The 26,928-nt window shown below is 42.4% G+C and overlaps 1 protein-coding gene across 2 annotated transcripts in view; it reads right to left on the bottom strand.

Annotated features, from left to right (window-relative positions):
• KCNQ3 (potassium voltage-gated channel subfamily Q member 3) overlaps nucleotides 1-26,928 on the bottom strand; it is a 359,017-nt gene that overhangs the window by 83,093 nt on the left and 248,996 nt on the right. The gene's annotated exons all lie outside the window — the stretch shown is intronic.

Raw genomic sequence — 26,928 nt, forward strand, 5'->3', positions numbered from 1 at the left:
CTAAGAAAGGAAAACTGACAATTACCTTATGACAGCCATTGATTGTGTCTCACATCCTCATTTTAGAGACGTCAAAGTGGGAAAAATGTGCATCTTAGAACTGATGAAACGGAAGTAGGTAAAAGTTCTTTATAATCAAGTCCTTGAGGACAAACCCTTTTAAACAGGAGGTGACTCTGGGCATGTCTGAGCTGTGCCGGAGGCAGATCCTGCATCTCCAACACCAGCAATGGCAGGTGCATGAAGGCAGGGTTTATTTGGCCTAAGCCTTTCTATGTTTTCATATTCTTCCCCTTCCCACACCACAGCTGTGCACTATCCCTGCCTAGCCTCTGGCACACCTGATCCACTAGCAAATGGTGTCCATTTTTCCTTTGAAATAACATCTCACATCTGGTCTACCTCTATGACTAAGGATGGAAAAGACTCATCTTTCTCCAGCCTCATTCTGGTCCCCCATTCTCTGCCTAACTCCTGGCCTTGGCTGGGCATCAGGGCAATTGTTCTGCTCCCTGTCTCCTCTCTCTCCTCCTAACCCACCATCTCCTCATCCTCCACCCTTCATACACACAGAGCCACTTGGCATTTGGGCAACTTGATTTATTAGAAAGTGAAGGATCTTCTCAGGAGTCAGGTAGATCTAGGTTTAACTTCTGAATCACATTTCTAACCATGTGCACTTGGTCACATTGCCTCATCTCTGGAAACTTCAGGCTTTATTTATGAAATGAGGCTAATAAAATGACATTGTAGATATTTACATACCAGAGCGCTGCTATTCAAGTGCAAATGAAAAGCCAGCATCAGTAAAAGTTGGTAAATTCAGACCCTTTCTCATCATCCTCCATGCTTGAAATGCAGATCACCCCCTCTCTGTTTTCTTCCTTAATTTTCACCATGGTGATAAGATTATGTCCTCCTACAGAGCATCCTGCATGCACAGCACAGCCCTTCTCTAATGCCCATCCAGGAAAGCTGATCCTGGAAGCTTGGACAATATACAAAAATGCCTGAGCTTCATTTCCAGTTGGCTCACTCTCATCAGGATCATTTTTATTGACTTCTTCCTAATTTCTTCAAGAGCTTGTCATAGGACACATTGTATCTGAGAGCTGGATGGGGTTATGTGGTACTCACCCTCCAAAAAGATAAGAAGGTAAACCTTGAACAATCAGAAGAGAGAAGCACCAAGAGAGAAGCTTACTTCTCTTCATTGTAGGAATCTGCATGATCTTCTAAGGTGGGAGAAACAAAGGTGTTATTAAAAATCCATAAACCTCAAACCAAAGTCCATTCAGCTTTGTAAACAAAACATTATTTGCCTGCACTATGGATGGTATTTGTTGAGGTCTGAATTCATCCTTCCATGGACACCCACTTTGCCATGAAAATGATGCCAAATGTCAGGAGGATGTTTAATTTAACAAACACTTATAGAACACCTACTATAGGCATTTATAAAGCACTGTCTGTGTACAAGGCACTAAACTAAAAGCAGTGCAGACTTGGGGAAAGAGCGTGAGCTTCAGAACCAGACGTATCTTTGATCCCAGCCTCTTATCCTCAAGTTTTTGTGACTCAGGCTAAGGTATTTAATTTAATAAGGTAAATGATCTTAGCCCTCGCCTCCTTATTTGTAAGTTGGTGACAGCAGTGTCCACTATGTGAGACTATAGTAGAAACTGGTGAGAAAGGATGCAAAGTCCCTGGAAGACCCTCTTGTAGGTGGAGATATTCAATAGATTGGTTCAATGACAGTCTTGCTGTGACTGCAGGTATTGGGGACAGCACCCTGCTTCTAGGAAGACCAGGGCAGGAAATATCTAGAACAGCTGTATTAATAGATGTGCAAGGCAGAGCATCACCTCTCTCTCTAGCAGAAGTCCCTCAGCTGCTCTTCCCTGGGCCCAGGGAGAGAAGACTTTGGTATGTGAAGGTGGAAGGAGAGAAGGTGGTAGGAGGAATGGAGAACAGGTTGCATGGCTCCCCTTGACCTCTCACACTTTCCAGAAGAAGAGGACATATCTATAATAGGCTCACAGTAGATGCCAGCATTTTCTCGTCAGTCCTGCCCCATGTCTTTCCAGCCATAAGGATGTCTCAGAATGGCTTGGGGTTTCTAGTCCAGAGCCTACGATCTAGAGCACCTGCTCTGGGTCATCCCTGTCCTTCCACCCTGTATCACCTGGGTTTCCGCAGCCTCCCAGCCCTCTAATTCTGCCCTGCCAGGCTTTTCTTCAGCATTTCCCACTGCAAGTCCAAACTGTTCCAATTTCTGATTGGTTCCTGGTCACTTTGCATGTCCACTGACAGACACCTTGGTCCTATGCATTTCTAGTCCTCTGGGTTTAAAAGACTCAATTCACAAAAGACAATTTAAAGCAAACAATGGAAATCAAAATAAAAGAATCTTTATATTGAACTCAGAACCTAATAAATCAACTATTTTCATCTGTCCCCTTTCCAGACCAAGGACACAGTCATATGCAAGGTTTACAAAATTGCACTGTTACAATGTGATAGTCCACATTTTATATTATTAAAGCATATCTAGAAGTTTGTCCATTTCTTCTAGATTTTAAATTTATTGGCATATAGTTGCTCATAGTAACCACTAATGATCCTTTGAATTTCTGCAGTATCAGTTGTTATGTCTCTTTTTCATTTCTGATTTTATTTATCTGCATCTTCTCTCTCTTTTTCCTAGTCTGGTTACGGTTTTTCATTTTGTTTAACTTTTCAAAAAACCAACTTTTTCTTTCATCGATCTTTTGTATTATTTTTTCATTTCAGTTTCATTTATTTCTGCTCTGATTCTTATTATTTCTTTTCTTCTACTAATTTTGGGCTTGGTTTGCTCTTGCTTTTCTAGTTCTTTAAGATGCAATCTTAGATTGTTTATTATTAAAGCATAAACAGTCTTCCACTTAGTTATAAAATATTCAAAACAATCATGTTTAATGAAAAAGCAACATTCTATGACATCAGTGCTCTAAAATATGTATAGCCATTGTCTTACTGCTAGATATTTGGGTTTAGATTCTTCCAATTGCATGTTATTATAAATAATACTATGAGAAATACCATTGTGCATACAGATTTTCTTTAAGACCAACTCTTTATAATAAGTCTTTGGAATTTCTGGGCTTTGAACATCTGTATGGATTTTTGCTCCATTCTGCCAGATGGCTTGACTAAAGAGTGACATGATTTTACACGATCTCTAGGGTAAGGTATGAGGACCTATTTTCATCCCAATTTCACCAGCATTGGTGATTACTATTTGCTAGCTGTATTGCTGCTTTAACAGGTATAAAATGGCACCTGGAATTTGCATTTTAATAGTGAATAAAGCATTGTGCCAAAGGACTAAGCCACTTCTTATAAGATTGCCAGCTGAGGAAGAGAGGTTCTAGGAAAAACGGAAACTAGAATTCTCAGCAGCTCCAAAATTACCTCAAATAGGCATTTACCTTCTCCACCTCCACAGCAGCCAAATCAGACTCCAGCCTTTTCAACCACTTCCAGGCTGAAGGCAGTGGGGAAATTACCAATGAGTAACTGGCATATTACTTACATTTCTTACCATGCCCTGGAGACTTTTTTTCACTCAGATATAAAAATTGGTCCTCTCAGACTCAAACTGAAAGGTGTAAACATCTCAGACTTTTTTCTTTTTATCCCATTAGCACCTTTCTACAAATGGCCCCACTGTTTCTTTTGAGAGCCAAACACATAGACACAAAGTCAGATCTGAGTCCTGTGATGTTTCCCACCAGCATGACACAAATATGGATTATTCTAGACTTTTTTCTTTTCCTTTTGGAAATCTCATTAGAATGGAAACATTTAGTGGCTTCAAGTTTCCAAAATGAGAGAGATTAAAAAAAAAAAAAAAAGAACGTGCATCACACCAGCATTAGCATGGCAGAGACAGCTTCTGCTTGCTCAGCTGTGCTTCTAGAGACAATAGCCATGATGGCTGATTGTTGTAGCCATTTCCTTCCCTCCCTGGGCTCCATGTTCATCTCTAAATGCTCCTGGATTTTATATTTACTTTCACAGTCCTTTGTTCAACACATGTTTACTGAGCAATTACTCTGTACCAAACCCTGTGTCAAGGTACAGAGGTGACCCAAGAATCAGTTCTGCCCTTAAGATATGCATGGCCTTATAAGGAAATCAATTACACCAATTACTTTAATCAGCCTTAAGGTAGGCATGGCACATGCTACTCTGCTGGGACAAAGGGCGGTCAACAGTATCCTACTAAGCTCTTGGTGGTGACCAGCTATTGGCTGCAATTAAAAAAAACCGCACAGCATTTTGTGGCTTTGAGACCCCTAAGTTAAGGCTAGTCACTTAACTTAGGGGAAAGAAATGCAAAAAGGTTATTCACTAGCTGCTGGTGTTGTGAGCCACATCCGCTTCAGTTTTGTTGGCCCTACTATTCCCAACTCCTAGGACCAGCATCAAACTTTGTGAAAGGAGGCACAATATTAATCTAGGAGAGCCCTGAGAAAGTAAGAACAGGCTGCATATGTTTTGATATGTAGAAAAAGAGGGGTAGTAAGGGAAAGGAATATCAGGGTCAGAAAATATGATTTTAAGTTTTTGCCACCAACTTCCTGGGCGATACTGGACTAGGTTGACTCTGAGCCTCAATTTCCTCCCCTGCAAAATGGGTCTAATCAATAGACTTCTAATGGGTCTAATCAAAAGACTTCTTAGAGCAATTTTAAGATGTTGGGTGGGAGAAACAAGTGAGCACATACACAGAAAATTCTAGTACCATACCTGGCACATAGGAGGCCTTCAGCTCAGGCTCATTCCATACCTCTCCCTCCTAAAACACCTCCTGGATCTAGAGCAGGTTTGTAACTTGTATTTGTATCAGGGTCTGGGAGGGGGAAGCAGGGAGCATTTTGGCCTTTGGGCTACTGCAAAGGAGGCAGACAAGCTAGTGTGGCTCAGCACAGGCCCCAGGGTTCAATTATCTGGGAATAGTGATGAACAGGAAGCAGACACGCCCTTTCTCACAGACTGTTTATTTGCATGGGAAGAGAGACAGGTCACTTGTGGGTATTTGGGCTTCTAGACACACTGGGAGCAATTCTAACAGGGTCCATCTTCTCTGAGGATAATGGGTGGTCAGACTTCCCATTCACTGGCCTCTGCCTGCCTCCTCCATCAGTAAGTCTCCACCCTCCCTGAAAGGAGCCCTCCTCATTCTCTAAATCTGTGCTCCTCCTCTGTGCCTTTCCTTTGTTTCTCTCTAGCAGACTTGTCAGAGCACTTGGGGAAGATGGTTGGTGCCAGCCTAACACAGACTGAATGGTGTCTTGCCCTCGTTAGGCAAAAAGAGCTGGATGTGGAAAAAAAATGTTTGTGTTTCAATGGAAAATTGTGCCTGCTCTGGGTTATCAGGTTCTAGGCCTGTTCATTGTCATTAAGCCATTTTTTTGTATAATGTACGTAATTCACACCACATACACATGCACACACACACACACGTATTGATGGTCCCCTACTTACAATAGTTTGACTTTGAATTTTTTTACTTTATAATTATGTGAAAGTGATATGCATTCAGTAGAAGACATTCAGTACAGTATTCAATAAGTTGCATAAAATATTCACCATTTTATTACAAAGTAGGCTGTGTGTTAGATGATTTTACCCATCTGTAGGCTGATGGAAGTGTTCTGAGCATGTTTAAGGTAGGCTAGGCTAAGCTATGATGTTCAGTAGTTCAGGTGTATTAAATGCATCCTCGACGTACAATATTTTCAATTTATGATGGGTTTACTGGGACATCACCCTGTCATAATTCAGTGGGCCTCTGTGTATGTGTGTGCATGTGTGTATATACGTGTGTGTGTAAATTGTCTTCTATCTGTATAAGAGTCATGACTGTATCTTTTCTAGAAAATTTTATTTTAACAAGGATATTCTTCCAGGATGTAATGATGACCTAGATTTCCTGGGCATCACAATGTCCTGGAACCCCGGTCTGCAAAGCTAGCTGTGAATTAAAATCACCTGTGCACCTTAAGAAACCAAACACCAATGTCTGTCTTTAATCCACACATCTTGTAATGTACTAGCTCTGAGTGGGGCCCATGCTGGTCTGGTTTTTAAACTTCCTCATGTGATAGTCATGTGCAGTCAGGGTTAAAAGTCACTCTCCAGAAGGAAGACATCACCAGCTCACATCGTGGGCTCTGGAGTCTGACTGTGTGGATGTGAGCCATGTCTCTTGCTGGTCACCTGTCAAAGAAACACATGAGCCTGCAGTGAGTGCCTGCCATGGGCAAGGCTGTGTCCCTGCAGTCAGAAAGAATGGGGTTTGAATCACGGTTCTGACACTTTGAGTGAGGAGCAGTGGGCAAGTCACTTGATAGCTGTATACTTGCTCTTTTCTTGACATTTTTACACTGTGTAACAAATTACCTCGAACATGGCAGTTAAAACAACACACAGTTATCATCTCACAGTATCTATGGGTCAACTGACTGCCACAGCTTACCTAGGTCTCCTATTTAAGGCCACAAAGTGTTGGCCAGGACTGGGTTCTCATCAGAGGTTCGACTGGGGAAGAACCTACTTCGAAGTTCACTCAGGTTGTTGGCAGATTTCATTTTATTTCCTATGACTGTAGAGATGCATGGCAGCTTGCTTCTTCAAAGCCAGAAAAGTAGAGAGAAAAACTCTAGCAAGATGATGCTGTACTTTGATGTTATATCAAGAGAGAAGATCATGGACGCCACCTTAAAGTCTGTCCACCACAGTATTCTCATCTGGAAAGTTAGTATCTACATCATGGGGTGGTTGTAAAAATTCAACAAGACAGTTTATTAAAATGGGCTGGCACATAATCACTCAATGGATGTTATTAGTAAAGTCCTGCACAGAAGTCACTTTTGCATACCTTCCCATAGCAAAGAGCATTGGGTCTCCCTCTGGGCCCCCACAGCACTCTGCACAGGCCTGCCTTGTCTTCTATCACAGTGTATCTTCCATGTACTCCTTGAGCCTACTGGGCCCTCACTGAAATCTTGCCATGTGGCCAGCTTTGATCAAAGATTTGATCAAAATGCAAGTCATGCATCATTTTTTGTAATCCTCACAGCAAACTATTGATATACAATTATTGCCATTTCCAAGATGGACAAAAATAGACTCCAATACATGTGAGAAAAAATTGTGCTTCAGTAGAAAACTGGACATTGGTTAGATTACACCCTTCCAGGTGAACTGACTCAAGTTTTGTATTGTCTTTGAGCTATTTTAAAACTCTGTAAATTATAAACAACTGATAGCAATGCAAAAATAATTCTTGCCTTTAGACATGTGAATTCTCTCCTGTCTAGTAAAGTTTCAATTGACCTTTCCCCCTCCTCCTGTGTAGAATCAGAATTGGCTCCATTTGCCTGTTTAGTTCAATACTCTGATCTATAAATGTGTCACTTTTTCAGATAACCTTTTGAGTCCTTTATAAGATCTGCCTGGTTCCCTCACTGACTGATGAGTTAAAGAAAATCTTTAATATGCATTCATTGTATATACATATGAGAGTCATAAGTCTATTTTTTTTATTTAAAAAATATCTTTTGGACGGGCATGGTGGCTCATGCCTGTAATCCCAGCACTTTGGGAGGCCAAGGCGGGTGGATCACAAGGTCAGGCATTTGAGACCAGCCTGACCAACATAGTGACACCCCATCTCCACTAAAAATACAAAAAAATTAGCCAGGCATGGTGGCAGACACCTGTAATCCCAGCAACTTGGGAAGCTGAGGCAGGAGAACTGCTTGAACCTGAGAGGCAGGGGTTGCAATGAGCTGAGATCATGCCACTGCACTCCAGCCTGAGTGACAGTGCTAGACTCCATCTCAAAAAAAAAAAAAAAAAAAAAAAACTTTTAACAAGGTTACGTATATTTCCCAAGCCACGGCTAATAATTGGTAGAGCTGGCCTTCACCTCTCACTTCTCAACCCTGACCCCCTGGGCTTAGCTACATCAGGATTCACATTTTTTGCTACTTGCTGTAGTGCTAAACACAGAGCAGGTGCCCACTGATGCATTATTTGCATCTTTGCTCAGCTGACCCTGATTATATTTGACTCATCACACACAGAACATAGGCTCACACACTCACTTTTCCAACTCAAGAATTTAGCTAATTCCTGCAATTCCTATGGCTTCAGACAAAAGGCCTTCACCACTGGCTTCAGCACCAAAAACCTCTACAAATCCTTCCCTTAAAGGAGCGGGCACCTGTCTTTCCAAAAATTCCCCTCAACTGTCCTTTTCTCTCCTCTGGAAACATATGGAATACCACCTTTCTTCCATGAAAAGCTCTTCAAGCATTGGGAGGCAGTTCTTTAATTTTTCTCTATTCTTTTTCAGAATCATGTTCCTTAAACCTGGTCTTCTAGGACCAACTTTCAAGCATCTTTACCATCCCGATCATTCTCTTCAGGACATGTCCCACTCTCCCTGTTTATTGAATAAGTGATCTTTAAATCTACTCAAAGGCTCATCAGGTCCATGTCAAGTAGAAGGCCTTCCCCATCTGTGTGTTCAGCCAGGTTCATTTAAGAAGGGGAATCCTGGCTGAAGACTCAGGCACCCCGCCATGCTTCAGTCATTCAGCTGCCAACTATGTGCTTCCTCCCACAGATTACATCTTCCCCGTCTCACTCTGCTTCACCTCCACTGCTGTCACTATCCCCCTAGCCTGTGACTTTGGCTTTTTCCCATATAGGTATTAATTACTTGATATGACTCCCTCCAGGCCTGAGCCATCCCTGGGATGCCCTTCTGCAAACACAGACCTGTAGGCAGGTGCCGCTGCACTTCCTCACACTACCCACGGAGCAGGTGCACTTCTTCCAGTCACACCAGGAGCCTACGTGTGCAGCCTCTGTATTCACTAGAGTTCAGGACACCTGCATGACACTGTTGACTTTTCAAAGTGAACTTATGGAAAACTAAAACCAAGACTTTTTTTTTTAAACATCATTTTGAAACCATGGATCATTTATCAGTGGTGTCTAATGGACTTCTTCCTGCACCTAAGCACAGGCCTTCACATTGATCTTCATTCAATTTCTTCTTCTTAGACCCAGCCCATAACGCCAGCCACTGCAATTATTTTGAAAACTCAGTTCTGCCACCAGAGCTTAACTGTCCCTTCCAGCTTTGTCATCTGACAGTTTGATAGTCCCACCAGTGGCACCAGGGGCTCCATTTCACTGACCAAGGTGCCGCTCCCCTTCTGCAATTTCTAATTGCGTCCCCTTTCTTTACTTCCCAAACTGCCTGGGGGGAAAAAGGATTCTGGCTTAGACTTCCTACTCCCTCTGCCCCAGAGTTGGTCTCCTTGAAGGAGTTTTCCCAGTTTGGCAGGACAGGCTATTTCATTTTTCTGTGTCCAAGAATGGCTGCTGACAACTTCCCAGGGTCAGGACCCAAGACCCAATCCAATCCCAGTTACCCTCAGCTACTGCAGAGTGCATGTCACCCCTCTCATGCTGAGCTGGTGGCAGAGCTCACCCTTGTTCTGTTCCTCCCTGGCTCAAAGGCCACAGGCTTAGAGGATGAGGAGAGAGACAGCTTTCTGAGTGGGCCCATCTAAAGGCCAGCCATCACTTCAGTAAGGTATTGCAAGCTCTGGTTTGAAAACCATTGCAGTCACAGTAACAAAGACCCCAAGTCCACTTATCAAGGTCCCCTTGACCTCACGGGGCTCTAATGGGAACTGAGCAAATCAATGCTTCTCAAGGCTAAGTTATGAAACTGCATGAGAAATTTGTCATGAGTGCAGCATTTCAAATGGGATGTTTTTCTCTCTCTCTCTGTAGAGGTGAGGACACTAAGTTTTCTCCTTGAAATGAGGACAAGAAAAAACCACGGAAAATACACAGAATGACTCAGAACGTACCTAGCTAAGGCACTGTAGGTACCTATGTTCATCTTCACTATAAAGATAAATAAAGTTCTAGAGCAAGGAGGCAGTAAAAAGACCTAAGACTTGGGTTAGGAGACCTGGGTTCTAGTCCTGGCTGTGCCCCCAAATCACCTCGGTGCTGTAGGACAAGACACTTTACCTCTCTGAGCTACAGTTCCCTCCTGGTAACTGAATAATTTCCATAGGTCTTTTCTAGTTCTGATTCTGAGATACAGACCGCAATTTATGCAATAGATGTACTCCTGAAAACAAGCAGGTAAATGTTTCCTCCTGCAACTGAAGATGATTTTAAATGAACCAAGCCAATATTTCTCTCTCTCTCCTTTCTTTCCTTCTTTCCTTCTTCTCAACTTCCTTCCCTTCTTTCCTTCCGTTAGGAGCAGAATTCTTTATTCAAAATAAATCTTAGGTACAAGTCCAATAACTGTCGTATAATAGAAAAAAGGTTGGTGGCGTTATGGGGTGGGGTGGTGAGGGGCAACCCTGCCTGTTTGTTCACCCTTGACATCCTCTCCTCCCTCCCCTCCCCTCTCCCCTCCCTTCTCCATATGCACAAATACAATTGGTACCATTTGCAAAGCACAGATTTAGGAGAATTCCTTTTTCAAAGCATCTTCATCTTGATGAATACACTACCTGAGAAAGCAAAAATGACATTGCCACATGGCAAAACATGTTTATGTCATTCCTTCATTAACTCTCCCCTACAAATCTGCCAGGCTGGGTAATCAACCGCATGCCACAGGTGAGGAGACTTAGACAGATTAGAGGTGGAATGTATCCATTTTGATCACTGCTGTGTTTGGCACCTGGGGCATTGCCTGGGATTTAGTAGGTGCTCCAGGAATAGTTTTTGAATGAATGGTAGGAGTTTTAGAACTTCCTCAATCAACTCCTGCCAGGGTTGGGGCTCCAAACCCTCTGACTTCTGCCCATCCACAGATGCTGGACTCCTTTCTGGGACATGTGATCACTTCCAAATGTCACCTTGTAAATGTGGATTGTCAGTCAGGCTTGCATGAAGTGGAGTGCACCTGTCCTTCCCCCTGGCTGGAGAAGGCAGATGGAGCCATGCACTCGGGCAGCTTGTAGCTGCAGCACCATCACCCACACCTGAGTCTCAATTCAGCCAATCCATAGCTGTGGGACCTTAGGCCAGTCACTTAATCTTTCTGAACCTTAATTCCATCACCTGAAAAATGGGATTAATAACGATATTTATCTCATACAATGTTTACATGGGTGCCCTGAGATTATGTATGGGAAAGAAATATGGAGTTAATTCTAAGTGTATGGAAGAGAGAAAAATATTTAAAGTCAAAATTAACTATAGCTATTTATGCTGCAGTTAACCACAGGGACAACAGCAACATAATATGTAAGGGCAGTGCCATAATTCACAGTAGAAGATGCATCTCTATTCTGTTTTCTTCTCTCCATAAAGACGATTAAGGAGAAAAAGAGAAAGAAATGTGTTCTAAAACCTTGGGCAGTTCTGTTTTGCCCTGAAAGACTGTAGCAGGTGCTGTCCATGCTCTGCCCCATTTCTCTCCTCAAGGATCTTTTACTGTTTCCCACGCTTCTGCCTCTGAGGAGCCTGTACCCACTGCTGTTTGTTGAAGGAAGTAGCCCATGAGTTACCGGAACTGCTTTCTCTGTGGTCACCAGCAGAGGGCAGATGTGCCTGCCAGGTGAGGGTTGGGCTTAGCCCATGACTGATAGGTGAGGGTGCTGGTGAAGGCGTGGCTTCCCTGCCCTGGGTGGGTAATTCATGTTCCAGAGTTCCCCTGTGGGCAGAGGCTGAAGTTCCCTTCCATGGGGTGGGACTTTGCTAAAGTTGTCCCTTTGACTGTGCCTCTCTCCTTCTCTTCTCTGCCCCCTCTTGCTCAGGATGCCTCATCTTATAGTCCAGTTTCTGGGAACTCAACGTAAGATAAAGGGGATACTTGGACCTGAGAGTCTATGATTATCAGTAAATATAAATCAGTCTGAGAATATGCAGAAAAGTAAAAAGAGACACATTTCTCTGCATAATAATCTCCTCTCATAATATATCAGGAGCTGTATTATGCAGTACTTGGAAGAGCCGCAGAATAGGGGCCTAGAGAAAGAAAAAATGGAAGGCTTTACAGAGAATAAAGGGCCAAACCACATGGGAATGTAAAACAACAATGATGACAACAGCAACAGCAACTATGACCACAACAACAGCCACAAAACACAACTCTGAAGTAGCCCAAACCTCAGTGAAATGTGCTACATGCGCAAGTGTTTTGAGCGCGTGATATTCTGAGGGACATCAGAGAGAAAGTGCTGTGCACCAGGGCTGGATGCCACAGGCACTAACAAGGACATAATGATGATTCCTTTCTGGGATAGGAAGGAGTCACCTGCAGGGTTTCACAGTCAGGGGACAGCAGGCAAACCTGATCCCTCCCCAGCCCTGTCTTTGGGCAGAATGGATGGGAGGGACGCAGCCTCCCACCAGTGGCACAATGCGTTGGAACCAATTCCACTTGGATCCCAAAGACAGAGAACTTCAACTGACATCTGGGTTTCGAAATTATGATTGCATAGACCCCAGCCTAGGAGACAAGTACACAAATCATTCTTAACATACATAGGAAAAGTGAAAAATGCTACAAAAAAAGGGGTGCAGAGAGTTGGAGGGGCTGCACAGAGGGACGGTACACACACTATCATTTGGTTATTTGCATGTTAGGAAGCACTTATTAGCTCATAGTCCTCTCTGACAACACAGAGAGGGCAGAGTGGGCACCTGTTAGAGTCATGTTACTCAGAGCTTGCATATGTTCAATGGGCAAGAAGAAGTGTGCTGGTGCCAATTCCTAAGGAGTCCTGTGAGGCCACTCTTAAGAGTCTCTGGAATTTTGCAAGGCTGGTAAACTTATTAAAGAACAAATTATATATATTTACAATAAAATAAATTATGTTAAAAACAAAGGCAATAAATGCTCAAAACTCATCAGCACCTAATGATTTTTCATTTCATTATTATCTTTGACCTTAAAATTATATCTTTTGCATCTGTATCTTGGAATTACTATACAATGGCGCACCTCTCTGCCCAACTCTACGTTAAGTGACGTCAGATTGGCAGGCTGAAATTTACCACGGTGGGAGTATTTATACCAGAGAAACCGGCAAACATGACAGGTGATTGTTAAACATTCCTCAGCACACCACGGGAGAAGAGTCCACACAGATGGCAAAGGAAGAAAATCAAACTACTTCATTCATTCATTCAACATTTTATTGATTACTTACTATGTGCAATTTACATTTAGTCACCATTTCTTCATGGCTAGCCTTCAAAGCTGATTCACGGAATCTCTACCTCATTGAGGTAAAGGCCCACATAAAACACTGAGAGTCGGCGGGACGCGGTGGCTCACGCCTGTAATCCCAGCACTTTGGGAGGCCGAGGTGGGCGGATCACGAGGTCAGGAGATGGAGACCATCCTGGCTAACATGATGAAACCCCGTCTCTACTAAAAATACAAAAAAATTAGCCAGGCGTGGTGGCGGGTGCCTGGAGTCCCAGCTACTTGGGAGGCTGAGGCAGGAGAATGGTGTGAACCTGGGAGGCGGAGCTTGCAGAGAGCCGAGATTGCGCCACTGCACTCCAGCCTGGGCGACAGAGTGAGGCTCTGTCTCAAAAACAAACAAACAAACAAAAAAAAACAAACAAAAAAAACCACTGGGAGTCTGAACTATTGAGCATCTTTCAATAAGTGCATTTTGATGACTTTCCAGCTCATGTGCAGCAGCTCCAACTAATAGCTAACAAAGAGCTGCCAAGGAGAGGTCTGGCCAGGCCTACTTCAATAAATAGATAAGGATCATTTAAAAGCAGCCCATTAAGTGTTTGCATGCAAATGGCCCTGCCAGGCTCCTCGAAAAACAGTTTGTTCTCCTAAGGAGGTTAAATATTTTCAGTCTTGTTTATGTTATTAATTTGCTTAGCCAAGTGTGCGGTTGTGGGTGTATTTTTAATAGAGGATGGAAAAACCTTGCAAAATGAGCTTTATCCCTGAAACATAAATGAAGGAGGCTTTGTGAATTCTATACAAATGACCATGGTCCTTGCCTGTACCCCACGGAGAAAAAAAAGCTCTGCTCCATTCATGTCAGGTAGCCCTGGCGTAGGGGCAGCCCACAGGGGAGGACACAAAGTAGAAAAATAATACATCCCACATGTGCTGCACCCCTAGCACCTGGGACACTACCTAGCACAGGTGTAGCCCACAGGATGGATGGCGCATAAAACAGAAACGTAAATGGACAGAGTCATGCTACATCCCAAGCACCCAGAATGGCATCTGGCACATGTGGGCACACAGTATATTTTGGTTGAATGAATAAATGAATGAGTGAATGCTCCTATGCTATAATTCTAACCACAGCTTTGACCAAAAAGGATCTTCTAATAACAATAGACAGAAACAATCATAGAATAAAAGAAGGGAGAGATGGAGATTTATAAAGAGAATAAGGCTTTTTTTATATCACATCTCATTTAACCCTCACAAATACCTGGAAAGTTTTATTATCCCCATTTTACAGGTGAGAAAAACTAGAAGTAGGCAGTCCACTCAGCATTTGCACAGATAGGAAGTGCAGAGGGAGGTCAAAATCTGGTATGTTTGGATTCAAAATCCATGCTCATACCTTGTACTATGTAATGGTAGCAAATATTCCTGGAAATAGTCAATTTAAAAGGAAAAATCTTTTCTCTGCTTCCAAAAAAGCTATGATAAATTTCCCTTACTGTGGAAGATAGAAAATTGAAAACAAAAAATTCATAGCAGAAACACATGGAGGCCCAGTCTCCCTTCCTCACTTCCCTTCTCTCCTTGGCCACAGAGGAATGGAGGGATGACTGTGCATGCTTTGTTACTGTTTTTCACTATTTTCTACAACATTGACCTTTGGCTAGGCTCAGGGCTAAACTCTACTCATAGCATCTCTGCCCCACAAAACTCTCTGTAAGGTGAACACTATGACCTCTGTGGTGTGGAAGAGAAAATTCAGAAAAGGAAAGTGATTGGGCTAAGGTCAATACCGGCAAATGGAGCATCTCAGAATCTGGTTTATCTGTTTCTAAAGTGTTTTTCCACTGACAGTTTTCTGGAACTCCAGTGTGCACTGGAATCCTTGGGGACCTTGATGAATGCAGATTTTGATTCAGCAGGTCTCAGGTGGGGCCTGGCAAGCTCCTGCGTGATGCCAAGGCTGTGAGTCTCAGACCACCCTTGATGAGCAAGTCCCTGCACACGCTGCCTTATTCATGCCCAGTGAGCTATAAGCAACTCTTAACTCTTCTCCTTGTGTAGAGCCAGTTCTCAGTTCCTCCCGCTTTGATGAAGGTCCAGCTAACCAACTACGCTGGTGACTTGGTAAACCCAGGTAGACCCTCACTATCCCCACTGGACCCTGGCTAGCTACCTTCTTCTCTACCCGCTCTCTGTCCCTGGGACATCATACTGCTTACCCTGGAGCCCCCAAACTTCCCTGCTGTTCTTTCTCAGTCTGGCTTAAACAATAATACCTAAAAATGGTCTTTGCACCTGCAATTCTGCCTCCTTGAATCTTTTTTTTTCCCACAAAATAATCACTTTGAACTATTCAAATATAAATGTAATGATGTCACTCTAGTTCTTACACTCCTTCAAGAAAGGACAAGCCACTAATCCCCTTGTCCTGCCTCAAATCCTCTTTAAGCAGAGCTTATTTTGTTTGTTTGTTTTTATCTGCTGTGGATATTGTGGTGCAACACGAGCTTTAAAAGAAAATAAAAGCTTTTGCTACTAAAGAGAAGTAAGAATCCATCTGATCAATATACTCCATTTCTTCCATTTTACAGATGAGAAAAATGAGTCCCAGAGAGGTCATACCTCATTCCAGAGGTGCCCCAGAAAGATAACTGTGGCGTGAGCATGAATCCCAAAAACCTTGATGATATATTTTTTTAATTCTGCTTCTCTTTCCATTGCACCATGCTTCTCATAAACTACATTCTTTCTACTTTTTCATCTACGTCTTCCCTAAGTTCCATTAGGTGGGTTCATTTATTGGCAGAGAGCAAAGTACTCACGTCTGCACGCCCCCTCCAAACCTACCCCCTGAAATTCCAAGAATAAAGAAAGGCATGCAGACTGGGTGAGTTCTTACAAGCAGTCTGCAGCAGACTAGACTGACTACTTGGCCATGAGATCCTAAGTGTGGGGGCAGTTACGGATAAATAAGAGAAACTGACCACAGCCACCTCTGCCCCTCTCAAAACTGAAGGAATACTCTTTAAGGCATCATGGCCAACTTAAGCTGGTTCTCCAGACATGATAAAATGAATGCAGAAGCTGATCAAAATTAGTATATTGAGCCTCGAGCTGATGGACTTTTTCCCAAATAATTATTCTTTTTTAAAATATGGCCAGGTGTGGTAGCTCATGTCTGTAATCCCAGCACTTTGGGAGGCCGAGGCAGGTGGATTGCCTGAGATCAGGAGTTCGAGGCCAGCCTGGCCAACATGGTGAAATCCTGTCTCTACTAAAAATACAAAAATTAGCTGGGCATGGTGATGGCTGCCTGTAATTCCAGCTACTCAGGAGGCTGAGGCAGGAGAATTGTTTGAGTTTGGGAGGCAGAGGTTGCAGTGAGTCAAGATGGCATGACTGCTTTCCAGCCTGAGTGACAGCGTAAGATAAATAAATATATACATAAATACATAAATAAAAAATTAAAAAATAAAAATAAAAATATCAATGGCATGAAACTTTTTTTTTTTTTTACTTTTTTTTATTATACTTTAAGTTCTAGGGTACATGTGCACAATGTTTAGGTTTGTTATATAGGTATACATGTGCCATGTTGTGTTTGCTGCACCCATTAACTCATCATTTACATTAGGTATTTCTTCTAATGTGATCCCTCCCCCTGCTCTCCACCCCATGACAGGGCCCGGGGTGTGATGCTCCCCACCCTGTTTCCAAGTGTTCTCATTGTTCAATTCCCACCTATGAGTGAGAACATGCAGTGTTTGGTTTTCTGTCCTTGTGATAGTTTGCTCAGAATGATGGTATACAGCTGCATCCATGTCCCTGCAAAGGACATGAACTCATCCTTTTTTATGGCTGCATAGTATTCCATCGTGTAAATGTGCCACATTTTCTTAATCCAGTCTACCATTGATGGACATATAGGTTGGTTCCAAGTCTTTCTATTGTGAATAGTGCCGCAATAAACATACATGTGCATGTGTCTTTATAGTAGCATGATTTATAATCCTTTGGGTATATACCCAGTAATGGGAGCGCTGGGTCAAATGGTATTTCTAGCCCTAGATCCTTGAGGAACTGCCACACTGTCTTCCACAATGGTTGAACTAGTTTACAGTCCCACCAACAGTGTAAAAGTGTTCCTATTTCTTCACATCCTCTCCAGCATCTGTAGTTTCCTGACTTTTTAATGATCACCATTCTAACTGGTGTGAGATGGTATCTCATTGTGGTTTTGATTTGCATTTCTCTGATGGCCAGTGATGATGAGCATTTTTTCATGTGTTTGTTGGCTGCATAAATGTCTTCTTTTGAGAAGTGTCTGTTCATATCCTTTGCCCACTTTTTGGTGGGGTTGTTTGTTTTTTTCTTGTAAAATTGTTTAAGTTCTTGTACTGGTACCAAAACAGATATATAGACCAATGGAACAGAACAGAGGCCTCAGAAATAACACCACACATCTACAACCATCCGATCTTTGACAAACCTGACAAAAACAAGAAATGGGGAAAGGATCCCCTATTTAATAAACAGTGCTGGGAAAACTGGCTAGCCATACGTAGAAAACTGAAACTGGATCCCTTCCTTACACCGTATACAAAAATTAATTCAAGATGGATTAAAGACTTAAATGTTAGACCTGAAACCATAAAAACCCTAGAAGAAAACCTAGGCAGTACCATTTAGGACATAGGCATGGGCAAGGACTTCATGACTAAAATAACAAAAGCAATGGCAACAAAAGCCAAAATTGACAAATGGGATCTAATTAAACTAAAGAGCTTCTGCACAGCAAAAGAAACTACCATCACAGTGAACAGGCAACCTACAGAATGGGAGAAAATTTTGCAATCTATCCATCTGACAAAGGGCTAATATCCAAAATCTACAAAGAACTCATCTTCATTTTATGATGAGGTAAATCCGTCTCTAAATCAGAAAATCAACTGAAGAAAAAGCTTATCTTTATCAAGTTCATGTGAGCAAACAATGATACTTGGTATCTCACATCCACCCATTGATCTGAAAACCATTCAGGACAGTGGTTAGAAAACATATTCACAGCAGGTTAATAAATATTCCTTGAGTGAGTGCGTATATAGTAAGAAGCTTACTGTTCTCAGAGAAAATAATGGATACTTGGCATATAATTCCTTGCTAAGTTGAATGGTTTAGTTAGATTCTGAGAAGAGTGAGTTTAGGGTAGGCTTAAGGCAAGGGAAGGTATTCTAAGTGGACTTTGGGTTGGTGGAAAAGATAACATTCCATGGAGATTCTAAGAGGAGCCAATTCAGAGGCAGGGAGATGTGTCTATTTGTTCTGGGTACACTAGAGAGGACATCAGGCTGGAAGAGAAAGCCAAGAACCAGATGTAGAGGAGCTTAAAATCAGAACTGAACATTCCAGTATCTAGTGCAGTCAGTCACAGGAAGATGAAGGACAGTCAGTTTCATAGCGTGGGACACACACGTGGGTGGGATGCAAGGGCACATTTAGTAGTGCTTACATAGTTATGTGCTTAATGTGGATTTGAAGAAAGCATAACTTCACACATCAGATACATGACTTCACAGATAGTATTGCTTACTTAACGAGAAAAATATTAAATCAATGCCAGCTTGGATGTGACAAAATCCAGGGGAGCAAGAATGATTGGAAATTAACAAACAATTTGGCTAAAGCTATAATGTATCCATAATCATTACTGGTTGTCCCAGCAAAGGCTACAGTGTGGGTGGAAGTGCTTTTTTATTCATTCTTTCATTTTCAAATGTGTAAATTCATACATTCAGCAAAACTAATGAAGCGAGATAATACAGAGAATAATGACTAACTTCTCCTCATGAAAGGAAGGAAGGAGGGAAGAAAGGATGGAAGAAAGGAAGGATGGAAAAGATAAGGGAGGGTGAGAGGGAGGATTTTTAAGGACCTACTAAGAATCTAATAATGTGCTAGGTCTGGGGACTCAGACAGGAATGAAGCACGGTCCTCCTCAAGGGGCTTGCTGTCCAGCAGGGAAGCAGACAGCTGAGCAAATCACTGTAATCCCACGTGAGAGGAGGCACAGGTATAAAAATGTGCACAAAGTACAAAAACTTGTGGGAGCCTGTCAGAGCAGGGGTAGCTTGGGAGAGGTGCTGGTATTTGAGTTTAGCACATTTTGCCAGGTGGGGCTATCAATTTGTATTAGTTATAATTAAGATTTGTAAGGAGTTACAGTGCATGGATCCTAAAATATGGCACTATTGGGAAAGCATGAGTGCAAGCTATTACTATTGTTTAGTGCAATGAATGGCATTAAACTGCATGAGATGATCAGTAAAACTTATTTAAAAACATGCATTTTGAGACACTCCCTTACGGGGCCATATAGTATGCGTGGAGTATGGTTGGATTAATCTTAAATTTTTATAAACTCTGGGAGGTTCTGATGCTGTAGACAGGTACTCATAGAGAGACTAATTAGAGAGGTCATGGATCTTATTGACTTTGGATTCCTTAGTAGGGGGCACAATACCTGGCATATGGGAAGTATTGAAATAAATGTTTGGTAAACATGAACAAATAAATTATTAAAAATCCAATAACAAATCTAACCAATAGGATCATATTTTTGAGACAGAATTTCACTCTTCTGCCCAGGCTATAGTGCAGTGGTGTGATCATAGCTCACTGCAACCTCAAACTCATGGCCTCAAGCAATCTTCCTGCCTCAGCCTCTCAAGTAGCTGAGACTACAGACACACACCATCATGCCAGGCCATTTTTTTTTTTGCTTTTGGAGAGATGGGGTGTTGCTATGTTGTCAGGGCTGCTCTTGAACTCCTGGCCTCAAGTGATTCTCCCACCTCAGCCTCCCAAAATGTTGGAAATTCTAGATGTGAGCCTCTGCACCTGGTCAATATTTTGTTTTCAAATAAATTTAATTTATTGATTTAAAATTTATACTTGTATCCTTCCAGAAAGTGATGGAGTTAGCCTGTAATTAAAAATCTAAACAGGATTAATTGCTTTTTAAAATTTAATTTTATTGATTGATTAACTCAGGCTCATTCTGATGGGTGCCTCCTGATGGTGGAGCCACTGAGTGTCTAATATGTACTTGAAAGTAAGGAACTGTCCTTAAGAACATTCTTCCTTGTTACTCCCTAATTCTCACTGGTCACCCTACTGATTGGTCTCCACTGGTAAGATCTGACTCACAAGCTTCTCCATCAGCAGGAACATAATGTACTCTCAAGAACCAAACCCAAGGCATGCTTTCACATTTTGCAATACTCTCTATTCCTGAAAAGCGTTAAAATTAGATTTATTATGGCTCATTAAGTTAAAGGGAACAGGACAATTCTCTTTCTAAGCAGCTGAAAAATAAACCAAATTTTCTAGTCCATATTCAACTCAAATACCTTGATTTTGATACTTTTTTTTGAGTTCTCAGCAATGCTCTGTCCTAACTTTCCATTCTGCTCATTGGAATCTGTTGTACTAGCATCAGCTACATAATGGTTATTCAACTAATTGGAAGAAGAAGGGAAAATGGGAGAGGGGGCAGGGAAAGGGTCGGGTCTTGTTACTGAGTGTATACTGTGTTCCAAGCATTACACTAGGCACCAGTAGAATGATTAACAGAGCAGACATAGACCCTTCCTTCCCTGTGCTTACAATTGACAGAATGATGCTACATTAATCAATCATTTATAGTAAAGAATGAGACAGAATAGACCCACCAGTTTGTCCCGTTTGTAAATCAGGAAGAAATCTGGAAGTGATTTCCAGCAGGACTTGCCCCAGTAGGAAAAACTGCACTCTATTGGCAGAACAACAGTAAAGAATATTGTGCCCACATGAAAAGGGCTTTTAAAAAAATAGTTTCACAATTCGAATAGGGATGTGATAAGACCAATACAAAAGTAGCTAGAGTTGAATTCCTGCTAAAAGGTAGAGGGCACTGAGTTCTTAGCCAGAGTTGAAAGTATTCAAGGGAAAATCAGGTAGTCCACCTGGAAAGATCATTGGAATCATTTTTAGGGAGCGAGAAGGAGATTGTGGCTGGGAGGCAGTATAGAGCTTGAAGTTCTTCTAAAAACTCATAGAAAGCAACTGGGATCAAATGCGAATTCAGATACATCAGAAGACAGGATGGGTGAGTACATGGGATTTGGAACCAAGAACTGGGACAATATGAAAGATTTTTATCCTACTTATATATGCTACCAAGAGGGTGACAGTGATGTGCTGCAGCCTGCTAATACCATCTTGCAAAAGCCAATTATGGGCACCTCTTCCAAATCCAATTTCGGTCACTTCACATGGGCAGCTTGAAATGGGTTATCATGGGAGTATTTACACCACAGAAAGTGGCAAATGCTATGAATCAGGACTTTGCTTTAAGAGAAGTTATACAATATTTACCAGCAGGTCACTACTTACAGAGTCCAGGCTAACAGCCTCCAGGACCTGCATGCAACCAGAAATTTAGAACTGGATCTGTACCCAGTTAGCATTGGTTGCCTTGGAAATAATGCATTTCTACTCAACTGATACGAACGAGGAGATTCAAGTGTCAGAGAGGTGCACGGAACAAATGAGCTTGAAGCCTACTCCCTACTTTGAGATTCTGCATTCTTATTCTAAAAATATTTATGGAGGATTTTGGCCAGGCATGGTGGCTCAAGCCTGTAATCCCAGCACTTTGGGAGGCCAAGGCAGGTGGATCACAAGGTCAGGAGATAGAGACCATCCTGGCTAACGTGGCGAAACCCCGTCTCTACTAAAAATACAAAAAATTAGCCGGACGTGGTGGCAGGCACCTGTAGTCCCAGCTACTTGAGAGGCTGAGGCAGCAGAATGGCGTGAACCTGGGAGGCAGAGCTTGCAGTGAGCTGAGATTGCACCATTGCACTCCAGCCTGGGTGAGAGAGCAAGATTCTGTCTCAAAAAAAAAAAAAAAAAATTACGGAGGATTTTAAGATCATCTCATGGTGATAACATACACATGAGAATTAAATACCACACTGTATAATGTTTCTATTCCCTGCTGATGGAAAAAGGTGTATATGTATGTGCATGCGTGTGTGTGTAAGTGTGTGCACACGTGCGTGTGTAGGGGAGTGGAGGCAGGTAAAGGGATTCAAGGTTTTGTGGTATATCTAAAATAAACTAAGAAATTGACAAGTAGCCAAAGTCCAAATTATAATAATTTCCAAGAAATACAGAGACAGAATGACATAATATTACACACCAGGAATGGTGTTCTTAAAAATAAACCTGAGTTGTAGCGATTAAGGACCATGCTATTTTGCAGAAGTATGAAGAACGGCAGGTTGAGGCTAGCATGTGGTCACCCGGGGAAGACAGCAGGGTATCAAGTGTCAGTGAGCTCCTGGAGCTGAAGTCTGTGACTGAGCAGAAGAAAATGGGTCTTCTTGTGGATCCTGCCAAAATGAAATCAATGAACATGGCCTGGCTGGGGAGGATATCACTGTGTCCACATTTTGGCAATACTCTCTGAGGGATAAAAACAAGAAATGACACTCATATAAAGGTTTAGAAATATCACATCCATTATCCTGTTGAATCCTCCCAGCATTTTTGGAGAAAAATATCATTGACTTCATTTTTCAGAAGGCAAAACTGAATCTCAGAGAGCTTAAGTCACTTGTCACAGTTACAGGGAAGGAAGTGGCACACACAAGACAATATATAATTAAGTACTTAAAACATATCTCACTCATTTTTTTTTTTTTTTAGATGGAGTCTCGCTATGTTGCCAGGCTGGAGTGCTGTGGCGCGATCTCGGGGCTCACTGCAACCTCTGACTCCCTGGTTCAAGTGATTCTCCTGGCTCAGCCTCCCAGTAGCTGGGACTACAGGCACGTGCCCCAACGCCCAGCTAATTTTTGTACTTTTAGTAGAGATGGGGTTTCACCATGTTGACCAGGATGGTCTCGATCTCCCGATCTCATGATCTTCCCGCCTCGGCCTCCCAAAGTGTTGAGATTACAGGCGTGAGCCACCACACCTGGCCCCACTGGTGTCTTTATAAGAGGAAATCTGGAGACACAAAGAGGCACTGGGGTGTGTGTGCAGAGAGGAAAGGGCATGAAGACACAGTGAGAAGCCGGATGTCTGCAAGTCTAAAAGGAAGGCCTCTGGGAACCCAACACCTTGCTGACACACTGATCGTGGACTTCCAGCCCCCAGAACTGTGGAAAAATAAATTTCTGCAGTTTAAGCCACTCAGTTTGTGTTATTTTGTTATGACAGCCCTAGCAAACTAATACAGGGGGCCTCTTTGGCCCTTTGTGGAAACCTGATTGAAGGTGACTACACTGGCAGTGCCGGGGGCAAATGACACTCTCCCGGGGCTCCAAGGAAAAATCCATAGTCCATCTCAGTTCCTCATTTGTTCTGTTCTTGCACTTCCAGTGGTCACACCAGTTATACAAGTTCAATATGAATGCAGAGAAGGAACCAAATGGCAATTAGAACCACGATCAATGGGAAGAGGTAGTCTTTCACACAGAGCATCTATTGTGTGCTAGAATGTCTTCACAGAACCTGAGTTCTGTGAAGTTGGTGCTGTTATACCAATTTTTTCAGATAATGCTCAGGCTCAAAGAAGTGAAGAAACACACTCAAGTTCAAACAGAAGTTAAAAAAAAACAAGCCAATAAATCCAACATGATTGTGTTTAGTTCCCTCAACAGTAAATAACTTGCTTTTGATGAAAAGTCCTTTGCTCATGCAAAATGATGTTAATAAAACCAAAGCCGCTGCAATAAGTCAGATGGTGCTCATATTAATTTGTCATAGATTTAAGACCCAAACAGTTTTGCCTCTGGGTAAACTTTCTTGATTTACAGAAATAAGTCCATATGATTTCTCAAATAGTGGGCCCTTTTTTTCAAGAATCCAAAATATTCAGGCATCAAAGTGAAAAATGAATAATTTTATTAAGCAGTATGGACAGAAAGGCACTGTATTACATTGAATAACTCACTGACTCATCCATCCGTCTATCCATTCACTGAGTTATTAAGAGAGAGAGAGAGAGAGTGTGTGTGTGTCCCTTCTATGTGTCTGGTTTAGAATTAGGCACTGGCAATACCTAATTGCAAAAGAAACAATCCACAGTTCCTGCTTCCAAGGAGCTCAAAATTTGGTACCTACTTCAGAGAATTCTTGAGAGTTTTAGATTAATTACTACACGGAAATACTTAGAAAAATGCGCAGAACATAGTGAACACTCAAAAAATATAGTTTTAATTTGTATTGCTATCTGATATATAATCAGACAACAAAACATGTTTTCAGTCCCCCGTAGTAAAGGTTCAGTATGTTCTTGGGGGAGGGTGCTGGGAAGAAGTTCTATCCCAGTCTGGGGGTGCCTGAAACTCTTCCTCCAGAAGTAGCCCCTCAGCTGACTCTTGAAAAAAAAAAAAAAAAAAAAAGAGGCAAGCAAAGAAAAGGAGAAAGGAATTCTATGAGATAGAGCCAGGAAGATGAAGGCCAGAGCTTAAAGAGCTTCATGCATTGTGTTAATGAGTTGAGCATTTATCTTGCAGATAAGAGGGAACCATTGAAAGGTTTGACACAGGGAGAGAGGGAACAATCAGGATCACATTTGTGTATCATAAAAATCTTTCTGGAGGCCGGGCATGGTGGCTCACACCTGTAATTCCAGCACTTTGGGAGGCCAAGGCAGGTGGATCACGAGGTCAAGAGATTGATACCATCCTGGCCAACATGGTGAAACCCCATCTCTACTAAAAATACAGAAATTAGCTGGGCGTGGTGGCGTGTGCCTGTAGTCCCAGCTACTTGGGAGGCTGAGGCAGGAGAATCACTTGAACCTGGGAGGCAGAGGTTGCAGTGAGCTGAGATGGTGAGATCGTGCCACTGCATTCCAGCCTGGTGACAGAGCGAGACTCCGTCTCAAAAAAAAAAAAAAAAATTCTGGATATGAGGTAAAGAAAGCCATGAAAGGTGCTACCAGTGCAGTTTTTCCCAGGAGAATGTTGATGACTCAACCAAGCCAGTGGCAATGGACAGCAAGAGGCTGTGGGCAACTCAAAATATACTGAGGACTTCAAGTCAACTTGACTTCGCAACTCCAGTAAGGAAAAGGAAGAGTCGGAGGATGGCATGGCTAGCTGGTGCCCTTCTCTGAGTTTTGGTACATGAGCAGGTTCAGAAGAAAGCTGATGAAATTCATTTTGAAGGTTGTGTTCAAGTTGTCTGTGGGGAGGCTTCTAGGTGGTGATGTCTAATCAACAAACACAGGCTGGAACTCCTAAAAGACTATTACCTGGGGCTAGAAATTTGGAGTCATAAGCCAAAAGCTGGGCAATTAAACCACAGGAGCCAAGCAGGGGACTGGAGACAAGCAGAGGGCGGTGATGGGACACCCCAGGGCCTTCCAAGAGGCATGTTCTTGTCAATAAATGCACTAAGCAAGGGAGCAACTACAGCATCCCCACCAAGGGTGAAACATAACAGGTGGAGAGAAGCCCTAGGCTGAATGCATTATGATTCTAATGACATGCCACAATCTCCTATCAAGAGACTTGGTGGAAGGGAGCTGGCAAATATATCAACTCACATAATTGGCATCTTTGACAGCACACTTCTGGTGCAGAAGAGCTGCTGGCTTTCAGAAGGAAGGGCAGGATGGGGTCTGATCACTCACTTTTTCAAGTCTACTCTTAGGATCTTCTGTCTGGGAAGCCAGCTTTGTCAATAACTGTTTTTCTCTGCCTCAGGGCCATGTTGGATCTACCTCAACAGTTTTCAGATGACAGCACCAAACAACCCTCCCAGCTTCTCCCAAAGGCTGCCTCCAATTTGGATGTAATCAGAATCCAAACTGGCTGCTTTCCATGTCTCCTAGTAGGAAGTGACCCTGGAAACTGCAAAGTCCTCATTTGCAAACTGACAGTCACTTTTTCAGTTTCCTAGGCCAAGATGAAAAAGGCTCTTTACCTTCCAAGATAAAGCACCCCCGCCCACTAGAGCAAAGAGAAATCACACCCACACCCAGCCGACATTCATTTTCCATTTTCCCAGCCTGTCACTGCTGAGAAAGAGACAGCTGCTGCTGCCACCACAGGCAGAGAGAGAGAGAGAGACAGAGAGAGAGAGAGAGAGAGAGAGAGAGAAAATCCTTTAACCTCTTACCATATTAAGTCACAGAAATTTTCTTGCAATGTGTCTTCCTGTCATTTACTCAGGAAGGTCCCTATGACATAGTTTTGAAAGATTTTACAGACAGCAGAAAAACAAGAGTGTTATCCCAAACCTCAATCAACTAAGCAATGTAAAGACATAATTCCTGAAACTCTTGCCCACAATAGTTTTTGGAAAGAAAGCACTATATTTCACTGGTTGTTTCCAAACTGATTTTGTGTGTGTGTATAACACTTTGCTGTGGCCATCTCCAGAACATTAGGTTGTCTCCCATAGTGTCAATCCCTTCTGTCCAAAGAATTACATCCACTTCTTACCCCCTTACTTAGTGTAATAAGCTCAACTGTGTCCTCCTCAAAAAAATTTATGTTGAAGTCCTAATCCACAGTACCTCAGAATGTGAGGTTGTTTGGAAACAGGGTCTTACCAGAAATAATTGAGTTAAAATGAGGTTATGATGGGCC

This window comes from Pan troglodytes, chromosome 7 (genome assembly GCF_028858775.2).
Source record: "Pan troglodytes isolate AG18354 chromosome 7, NHGRI_mPanTro3-v2.0_pri, whole genome shotgun sequence".
Taxonomy (NCBI): domain Eukaryota; kingdom Metazoa; phylum Chordata; class Mammalia; order Primates; family Hominidae; genus Pan; species Pan troglodytes.